This window comes from Dama dama, chromosome 7 (genome assembly GCF_033118175.1).
Source record: "Dama dama isolate Ldn47 chromosome 7, ASM3311817v1, whole genome shotgun sequence".
NCBI classification, from domain to species: domain Eukaryota; kingdom Metazoa; phylum Chordata; class Mammalia; order Artiodactyla; family Cervidae; genus Dama; species Dama dama.
Window position 1 is genome coordinate 7,922,248 of NC_083687.1, and position 10,156 is coordinate 7,932,403.

Consider the following 10,156-nt stretch of genomic DNA (forward strand, 5'->3'; position numbering starts at 1 on the left):
TGACCAGATGGACCTTTGTTGACTAAGTAATAGCTCTGGTTTTTTTGTTTTTTTGTTTTTTTTTCCTCCTGAATTGAGTACCATCTCCTCTAGATGCTCCCACACTCATCATTCCTGCCAAGAGGCACTGGTCCTGCTGGGTGCCCGGTATCACAGAGGCAGTGGAATCGGCCCTCTTTAACCCACAGGAACTGATGGTGGGACAGGGAGGCATCACCAGGGGAAACTATGGTGTTAGAAGCAGCATGTGAAGGGGTCTTGGGAAGGAGAAAAACACACAGTAAAAGATATAAATGTTAAATTTATGTGGGACTGCAACAAGAAAAATAAACTGATGGAACAAAAGAAAAGAACACCAAAACACAATTTCCTGTTCAAGGAAGGTTAGTTATGACTTTCTGGAGTGGAGCGGTATGCAGAACTGAATGCAGGGCATCAGGAGAATGGTGCTAATCTTTTCCAAACAGGTACAGCTGCTGAGGGCTATTGCCTACAGGTATAGAAAGCATCTGTGGTTATATTCTTGCTTATTTCAAAATAATAATTGTCAGCTGCGTCACCATCTAAAGCAGGGTCTTTTTAGCATTTTATTGTGCCATCAAGTTCCTTTCTCCCTACACCTCCTCCTAGGAGTATTTTTAAAGGCATATATATATGTACTTTTTTTAAAAAGTAATACTTCAACAGAGAACTTACTATGTAGCACATGGAATTCTACTCAATACTCTGTAATAGCCTATATGGAAAAAGAATCTGAGAAAGAATGATATATGTGTATGTATACCTGGGTCACTTTGCTGTACTCGTGAAACTAACACAACATTCTAAATCAACTCTACTCCAAGATAACTTTTTTAAATCCATGAAGACTGGAAAAAAGGTATTATAAAGGAAGTTAATCATATTGAAACGTATTTGTCAAAATAATTTAAACACATTTGTGACAGAGTAATATACACACTTCTTTATTAGGAGAGCAAATATCAAAATCCAGGCAGGTCTAATAAGACTGTAATTTCAATATCGCGATGACCATAGATGCTAATTTGAAATTTTTCCATTAATGTAGACCTGTGTAAAAATATCTGCGATTTTCTTTGTGACAATACAGCACAAGAAGTGCTGAATTTTAAATTAGAGTATAATAAAAATTAGAACACAGTTTTGCCCCCATGCAGATGTTTGGACACCCCAGATGAATAAACAGTGCCTTCAACTCAATTCTTTATGGAAGTGGAAAGTGGCAGTTGAATCGGAACAGTTTTAAGATGAAAGAAAATGGTAAAAAGATCAGCTTTAGTAGTTTCCAATGATAATGGGTGCGTGATTTTAACATGTATTGTGTTTTGAATAAAATGCTGTCAATAAATACATGAATCAGAAGGAAGCAGAGTTGTTCTGGTTGAAATCTGGGGCGGGGCGGAAGCCTCAAGCTCTGGTCAGGAGGCTTGGCTTCACCATCCACAGTTGCCAGAGACGCACCCCAAAACCTCAGAATTCCTGCTCAGAAATCACTGATCTCGGGCTTCCCTGGTGCCTCAGTGGGAAAGAACCCGCCTGCCAGGGCGGGGGACGGTTTCCATCCCTGCCCTGGGAAGACCCCACATGACACGCAGCAGCTACGCCCGTGCGCCACAAGGATTGAGCCGGTGCCCTAGAGCCGGGAGCGGCAGCGGAGCCCGCGTGCCGCCGCGCCGGGAGCCACGCGCCCGGAGCCCGCGCTCCGCAACGGAGAGGCAACTGCGATGACGTCTGAGCCCCGCCGCGGGAGAGGAGCCCGGCTCTCCAAAACTAGGGGAACGCCCAGGCAGCAACGAAGACCCCGCACGGACAAAAGTAAAATAATAAGTAAATAAAATTCTGCTAAAAAATCACTGATCTCATTTAACTGTTTGCAATTTTTTGTCACATAAAGAATCCATTCTCATAGCTGCTAAATAAAATGCACTAGACCTCAAACCTTATCACTTGGCAAAAAAAAAAAAAAAAAAAAAATTACTATGATTTCTATCCAACCAAAACTTACTAAAGCCTACATAGAGCTTTATGAAAAAAACAAAACTGAGGCAAGGCTCCTAGTTTCATGTCATGGATCAGATAACCATAAAAAGAAAGAAAGAAAAACTTGTTAAAAAATAAAAATATTATAAATGAGTTGAAAAAATCTGTATGTTGGAAGACATTTGTCTTTGGAGCATAGACAACTACTTTGTGTTTAATGGCATTTGAACCACCCTTCTCCCCCCCAAATATCCCACTGCATTGCCCTTATATTTGCATTTGTCTACTTAAAATTGTGTAAGATGCCCATATCTGGAGGAAAAAAATTCTAGTCAGTTTCAGATTTGGAGTTAACCTGAATTTGAGAGCTCTGGGAAGAGGCTATATGCAGAATATAGAATATAGAACATGTAACGCACATAGACAAATAGAGTGATGAGTTCCTTGGCTACAAGGTCTGTAAACAGTGTTCTAAGACATTTAGTAATTAATGAGGACATTCAGTATTCAGGGTAAAATAAGAGACTTTCAATGTCTTTTACTGGAGAGTCTCACCAGGAAAGAAAAAAATAGGTCAACATGATGATGTACTTAAGTCACCTCACCCACCGTGAACTGGTCTCCTCGCTAATGAGCTGGTAGGAAGTGGCCGCGGGCGGGGAGGGGACGGGATGGGGAGAAGCAGAGACACAGCGTGAAAACGTGCCTGGGGGGACCGCTCCAGGGCGTGGGGGGGGGCACTCAAGTGAACTAATTTCAGCGAAATTCATAGTGAGCAGGGAAAAACAGACAAATGACCGGATGATAGGCAGCCTTTATGCCAAGGAGGCCAGAGTTTATCCACAGAGAAGAGGAAAACTGCTGGTGAGGTTTAAACATCTGGGTCAGGATTTTGAAATCTGCTTCAGCAATGCTAGGGAAGATGGTTTGGAAACAGGGCAATGGTCAGTTTTGTGGTTGTTTCAGTAGATTAGGAGAGACGTGGTTCAGACCTGAACTAAATAGTAGTGGTAATGGAGAGGAGATGGTAGATTCAAAACAGTTAAGAACTTGAAATTTACAGGATGCGGGGACCTTTAGAAACGGAGGAGGGGAAGGTTTGTGTGGCTTGGGTGGTTGTTCCCATGTACCTGGGCAACTGGCTCACAATTCATTGCCAGAAAAACCGCATAATTGTGTTCACTGATAGAATTCTATCCATTGAAGAAGTTAAACTTCAGGATGAAACAACACTATTATGTATAAAATAGATAATCAACAAGGACCTACTGTATAGACACAGGAATTCCTACTCAATATTCTGTACTAACTTATATGGGGAAAGAATCTAAAAAAGAGTGGATATATGTGTATGGATAACTGAATCACTTTGCTGTACACATTGTAAATCAGCTATACTTCAATATAAAATAAAAGTAATTAAAAAAAACAACAACAACAACAATGGAACAACAGTTCCTATGAACTGCATTCATGTGTCACTAGTGAAGACAAACTGGCTGTCCCTGTGAAGATCAAAACAGCTCACCAGGAGCATGACCTTGGGAGAAAGTGTAGTACAAGTTCTGACACTTCAGCTAATGGAATCAAGACTAGATCCATCTTTTAGGACTTTACTAACAATAAAAAGGATCTGAGAAGTGCAAATATTAATCACATTGCCAATGTCTTTATTCATGAAAAGAAATCTAACTGCTGGCCTGGGTACTTTTTTCACGTAGAATGTCAATAGGGAAAAGCCAAGAAATGAAAAGAAATTTTGATTAAAGGGTATCAGATCTATAATTAAATCTGTATGGCCTTAATATTTAACAGCATCGTTAGGTTAGTCCCCATGTATCACTGTGCATGATAATGTGGTCTCGCTTTCTTTGGGTAAATGAATCTCCTCAATCATAAGCATCTCAGTGGTCTCACAGTGCTACTTCTAAATAAAATTGAACATCTCTCTGTGACTGTATTTTGCTGACCTCTTTTTAAGTTTTTGGGGCATCTTTCTTTCAAGCTCTTGGGAAATAGTGTAACTATAGCATAATAATAATATATTTCTTTGACACAGATAATTTATAGCTTTTTAGAGTAGAACATCATTTATAATCAAACTAATATAAGGGCCAAATTATGTATTTTCCTACAAAAATGTATTCCATGGAAGATTTTATCTGTAAAGAGCTATTATTCCTATATGAAAAAAGTGGCTCTGTATCTGTTTTTTTAATTGTTCTGGAACTTCTATTAGTTGAGTCTGATTTTTCAGGAATTTGTAACAGCTCTAAAAACTATAATCCAGACCAACCGTTGAAAAACATTCTTAATTCCTTCAAATTTTTGTTTCTTAACTTGGTATCTGTGCTCTGCTTGAAGTTTCATGTTAATCAGAGTCTATTGTACATTCCAACCATTATGGGAAAGGTTATATACCTATTGATTCAGCAATTTGTTATTAAATGGAGAAGGGACCTTTTGCTACCTAATTACTTCAACATACATTTATGCATAAGTTTAATACCTTCTTCCTCTATGTTGGGAAGTGGTATTTTTTGAAATATGTTCATCTATTGCCCAGAGATTGCCCTCCAGAGAGGTGAGTGATTGAAGGAGGACAGGAGAAGCTTTTTGCTGAATTACACTGGATGATTTCATAAGGTCAGTCTCCCGGGGAAGTATGGAAGAAAGGTACACCCTGAAAGAGATGGCCGTGACCTAAACGGGAAGAGAATTCAAAAGAAAGAGGGGGTACATGTATGCACATAGTTTGTTCACTTCGCAGTACAGCAGAAACTAACATTGTAAAGCAACTATACTGCAATAAAAAAAGTGAAAAAGAAAGAGATGGCAAGCAATAACCTACAAGGACTTTTTATTTTTAATATGCTGTTGAGACCAGTTGAGACATTTTTATACTATTTAAATTACTTTCTTTTCCTTTACAAGGTACAGTTTCTTTTCATTTTAAAGGATTTGGTCCTTATGCATATAATTTGAAAAACAACAAACAAACATATCTTTGTTTAAATCACCCAGAGATAGTCACTATTTTATTACCAGCTGTCTTTTCTTTCCTTTAAAAGTTTTTTCTTTATTTATTACCTTTAAAACGTCATTGCTATCATATTTGTATACATTTTTAATAATTTAAACATTAACAATATCCGTCATTTTTTTCCTGATTATAAATGTCTAGGAAAAAAGTCACAGTGATCCTACTACAGATGGGTAACACATGTAAATATTGGGTTATATTTCTTAGGTTTTTTAACATACATACGTATGGACATTATATAACATCTCACTCCCTGAATCTCTCTGTTCCCCAGTACACCATATTTTTTAGCAATAAAGCATTTTTTAATTAATGTATGTACATAATTTTTTAAACATAAAGGTGTTGCACATGTAACAGACTCCATATACTATAAACATAACTTTGGGGACTTCTCTGGCAGTCCAGAGGTTAAAACTCTATGCTTCCCATGCAGTGGGCATGGGTTCTACCCCTGGTCAGAGAACTAAGACCTCACACACCACGTGGCCAAAAATAAGCAGACAACAAACAAAACACACAACTTTGATATGCACTGGAAAACAGCAACAAGAAATAATTATGACTTGCTTTATTGTGATATGTGGTTAGTTGCAGTAGTCTAAAATATCTCAGAGATATGCATTTAATGAACTACCAATAACTCTCATAAAATGAGGACAGAGTACTGACTTAGCAATGTGAAGGTCATTTGTGATAATAAGAGGAGTATTTTGGAGGTAGATGCATTCAGGGTAAAGTGAAAGCAGAATAATCTTTGGTAACTGGTATTTCCTTTTTCAAGGAAATTTATTATAAAATGAAGCAGAAAATTCAGACAGTATCTGGAGAATGATGGGAGGTCAAGGGAGAGGGATCAAAGGTATTGGATTATCTTTGTTCTACCTTAAAACACTTTTCCTGAGTGCAAATAAAAATCAAATGACTTTTTGGGTCACATCTATAATATAACTGGCTGCCACCAGAAAATTACTAGGACTAATCAATGAATTTGATAAAGATGAAGGATATAAAATTGATACACAGAAATTCCTTGCAGCCCCCGTTTTCCTGAAGCTGGCATTTTTCTTTATGTTTCCAATTCATTATTTCTTCTATTAGTATGTAAAAATCACCCCCAAAGCATAGTGTCTTAAAACTGCGATAATTATTTACTGTCCCTCGCTGTTTCTGTGCATCTGGAAGAGGGGATGGCTTGTCTGAGTGGTTCTGGCTCAGGAGTGCCCTGAGGTTGCACTCAGACAGTTTTTTTAAAGGGTTGGTCTTGAAAACCTCTTTGTCACTTGTCTGGAGCCTAAACTGGGGGACCTTGAATAGCTAGGATTTCTGAAACACAGACTTTATCTCTACGTAGTTTTTCCATGTGGTCGAGGAGAGTAACTTCAGGACAGCCCGGCTTCTTACGTGCAGCTCTGGGTTCCTGTAGCCTGTGTCTTGAGACATTCAGACAGACATTGTCATGGCCTTTCATGAGTCTGGCTTTGAAATCATGCAGCATCACTTCTCCTGCATCCTATTGGCCCAGGAAGTTGCAAAGTTCTGCTTACTTTCCAGGGAAGGAAACACGGACCCCCACTTCCTGATGGAATGATGCCAAGGTAGCAGTGCACAAACGGAATGCAGGGTTGAAACTATATTTATATACCCATCTTTGATAGGTTACCATCAACCACATCTCCCAAGCACACAATCTCCTTTCTTTTCAAATCTTGTTCCCCCTTCTGACTATCTTCTTATACCTCAGCATACCCTTCAGTCCTGTGTGATTTTCTTATTCCCATTTTTCTCCGGCTTCACATCCTTGCCTCCCATTCCAAAACTCAAGCTAAGGACTTTTTTTTTTCACACTTTTTGATAGCCTTAGATGCTTTCTACTTGTGATCCTAAAATACACTGAGCACGTCAACCTCTAAATCAAATTATTTTGCTTCTGCAACGATAGTACTATGTTTTCTGGCATTGCTATTAGTAATTTCTACTTTCAACCAAAGTTTTTTATACTTCCAAGTATAAAAATATTCCAAGTATAAAAAAATATTCACCACTCATGTTGTGTGAATATGGTAAGCCCAGGATGGAAATGATTTGTGCTTCATTCCACATGTCATTCATGAACTTTCATAGAGAGATTTACATGAAAGAAGCAATCCAAAGCATTCACTTTGCAATACTGGTCAGTAGAAATGTTTATTTCACAAGGAAAAATGTTTCTATGCGCAGATGGATGAGGCAAATTGAAATGGACTGTCAGCCGGGGGGCAGCAGCAACACTAACATGGTGGATTTCGTCCCAGGGGTGGGGTCCCAGGCACTGGGGGAGGGAGAAGCTTTCCAACCTCCAGAATGTAAGCAACGAGGACTCAACTCCTGCTAGGGGTTCAGGAACTGGGAAAGAATGTCAGTGTAGGTAGGACCAGGTGAAGGGTCATTGGAGTCAACAGCCAGATGGAGAACCGTGGGAAGACCCAAAGCATAGCTTCCTGATGAGAGGGCGCAGGCCTAATTCCAGGGGCAGGACAGAAGACTTGGAGTAGGAAGCTGGCAGAACTGTGTGAGCCAAGTGTCCCCCAAACAATGGTCAGAGGAGATGGGTGAGGCCCTGGGCTGGGGAGTGGGTCTGTGAGATAGGCTGCCTGGTTCAGACACATTTGAACAGGCTTCCAAAGCAGCTCCTTGACACTCTCAGCAGGCACAGGCATCTCCAAACAGAAAGCGGTGGTCTGGGGGCTAATGTAACAAAGCACCACAAGCTGAGTGGCTTAGAGCAGCATTAAGGCGTCATCTCACGATTCTGGATGCCGGAAGTCCAAAATCAAGGTGCAGGTGGGGCGGGTTCCTCTTGAGGGCTGTGGGGTTGAATCTTTAGCTTCCAATGGCTTATCCACTAGCCTTGGCATCCTCAGCTTGTAGAACCATCACTTCAGTCTCTGCCTTCACCCACATATGTCATCGTCCTGTGCGTGCTGTCCCTAAATCTCCCTTTTTTATAAAGAAGCCACTCATAAGGGATTAGGACCCAAGCAAAAATCCACATCTTTACTGCTTGTGCAAAATCTCTATCTCCATATAAGGTCACATTCTGAGCTTCTGGGGGTTATGACTTTGATATATATTTTCTGGGGAGGACACAACTCAGTCCATAACACCGTTTTTCACCAGGCCTTCAAGCATTCGGTGCTCCTTAGAAAATTCCCACTTCTCAAACGGACCTATTGCAAATATCAAACACCTTTCTAAAGTCTACCTTTTCACTTCTCTCTCCTATCAGCATAAACCTTGGTCTGCTTCTATCCAAAATCTCTCTTTTTTCCTAATTTAATTTCTCCAACATTTAATTTCTAAAACTCAAAAATTAGTTTCTTGTCATCATGTTTTATAAGCAGCAGCATGTTAATACCCAATGTTTCTTTTACATATATGTGTGTGTGTTAGTCTTCCAGTCGTGTCCAACTTTTTGCAACTCCACCGACTGTAGCCCACCAGGCTCTTCTGTCCATGGGGTTCTCCAGGCAAAAATACTGGAGTAAGTAGCTATTCCCTTCTCCAGCAAACCCATGTCTCTTATGTCTCCTGAATTGGCAGGCGGGTGGTTCACCATCTGAATCACCAGGGAGGCCCAAACTATTTTCCATTTCTTGTTCTTGAAGTGTTCTCTTTTTCAATATTTTTTAATGAATAATGTCATTTCAGTTTTAACTCTATTCTAAGTTGATTATTTACTGAGCCACCAGTGTCTTAACTGATCATCCTTGCAGAGCAAGGCGACCACCAGCCCCTGTACAGAGCGGGCGGTGGTCCTGATGAGGGCAGAGTCCCGACTGTAGACTAGAGAGCTGTTGGCAGTGTTTGGACACAGGAGGCAGCCTGTGCCGGTGTGTGCTGGAGGTCACTGGCTGGGCATGAGTGACTCAGAGGACAGCTCACAGTGTGAAACCCCACCTACCTCTGCCTCCCTGATCACCGCATTTCAGAAGAAGTGTGAGAAGGAGGGGAGGACAATTTCACACATGCATTTAAAGCACCACTGCTACTGAAACAGCCTTATTTCTATAAAAATGGGTGGTGACTGGGATTTATTATAAATAGAAATAGACATAAACGTGATCTTCTCTCCCTTCAAATCTTCACCTGGATATTTAAATCTAATGTTTATTTTCCAGTCCCATTGCCACCACTTTGGATGAGATCCAATCATTATTCTTCAGGATCAATAGATGCATAGAAACTGATCTGAGAATTAAACTTAACAATGTGCTGCTCTCAAATTCTCCAGCTACAGACTGTTCATATACTCTGAAGAACCTAAGTCTAATCATATCACTCCTTGAGATAGAATTCCCAAACTGTTCTTTACATAAAACGCTTCCAATTTCCTTGAATATTACCAAAAGCTTTTATTATCCACACTTTCCCACCCATTTAATACCGTTTCCTGCTGTGAGCTCCCATTTCCCTTCATTTAGATCATGTACAGTTCTCTGGAGGATTCACGCTGCTCCATGACTACACCATTGTGGATTTGTCTCTTTTGCTCAGAATGCCTTCCTCAGCTCTGCCTTCCAACAACAGTGGAGCCTTTTCTTCCAAAGCCTCCTTTCCCTGGAGAAAGCCAATGTTTTCTCCTAATATCTAATACCTAGAAAGCAAGTTTTAAACTTGATTTATATTCTTTCTCCCAGAAGGTTTAGCTTCCTGGGTAGGGACTGAATCCTTTTCATTTCTATATCCTTAGAACAGCGTTCATTGCTGTTGTTGTTAGTCACTCAGTCGTGTCTGACTCTTTGCGACCCCATGGACTACAGCAGACCAGACTTCCCAGTCCTTCACTATCTCCTGGAGTTTGCTCAAACTCACATCCATTGAGTCAATGACGCCATCCAACCATCTCATCCTATGTGGCCCCCTTCTCCTCCTGCCCTCAATCTTTCCCAGCATCAGGGTCTTTACCAAAGAGTCAGGTCTTCACATTAGAACAATGTTTAGGTAAGTGATAAGCACAATATTTTTCTCCTTCCTGAAGGATGTCTCATATTGCTGCTAACATTTTTCAGAGATAAAGTACAAGGTTGGACAGGGGTTATTCATCTACTGATTTGGTAGATGAAGGTTTAT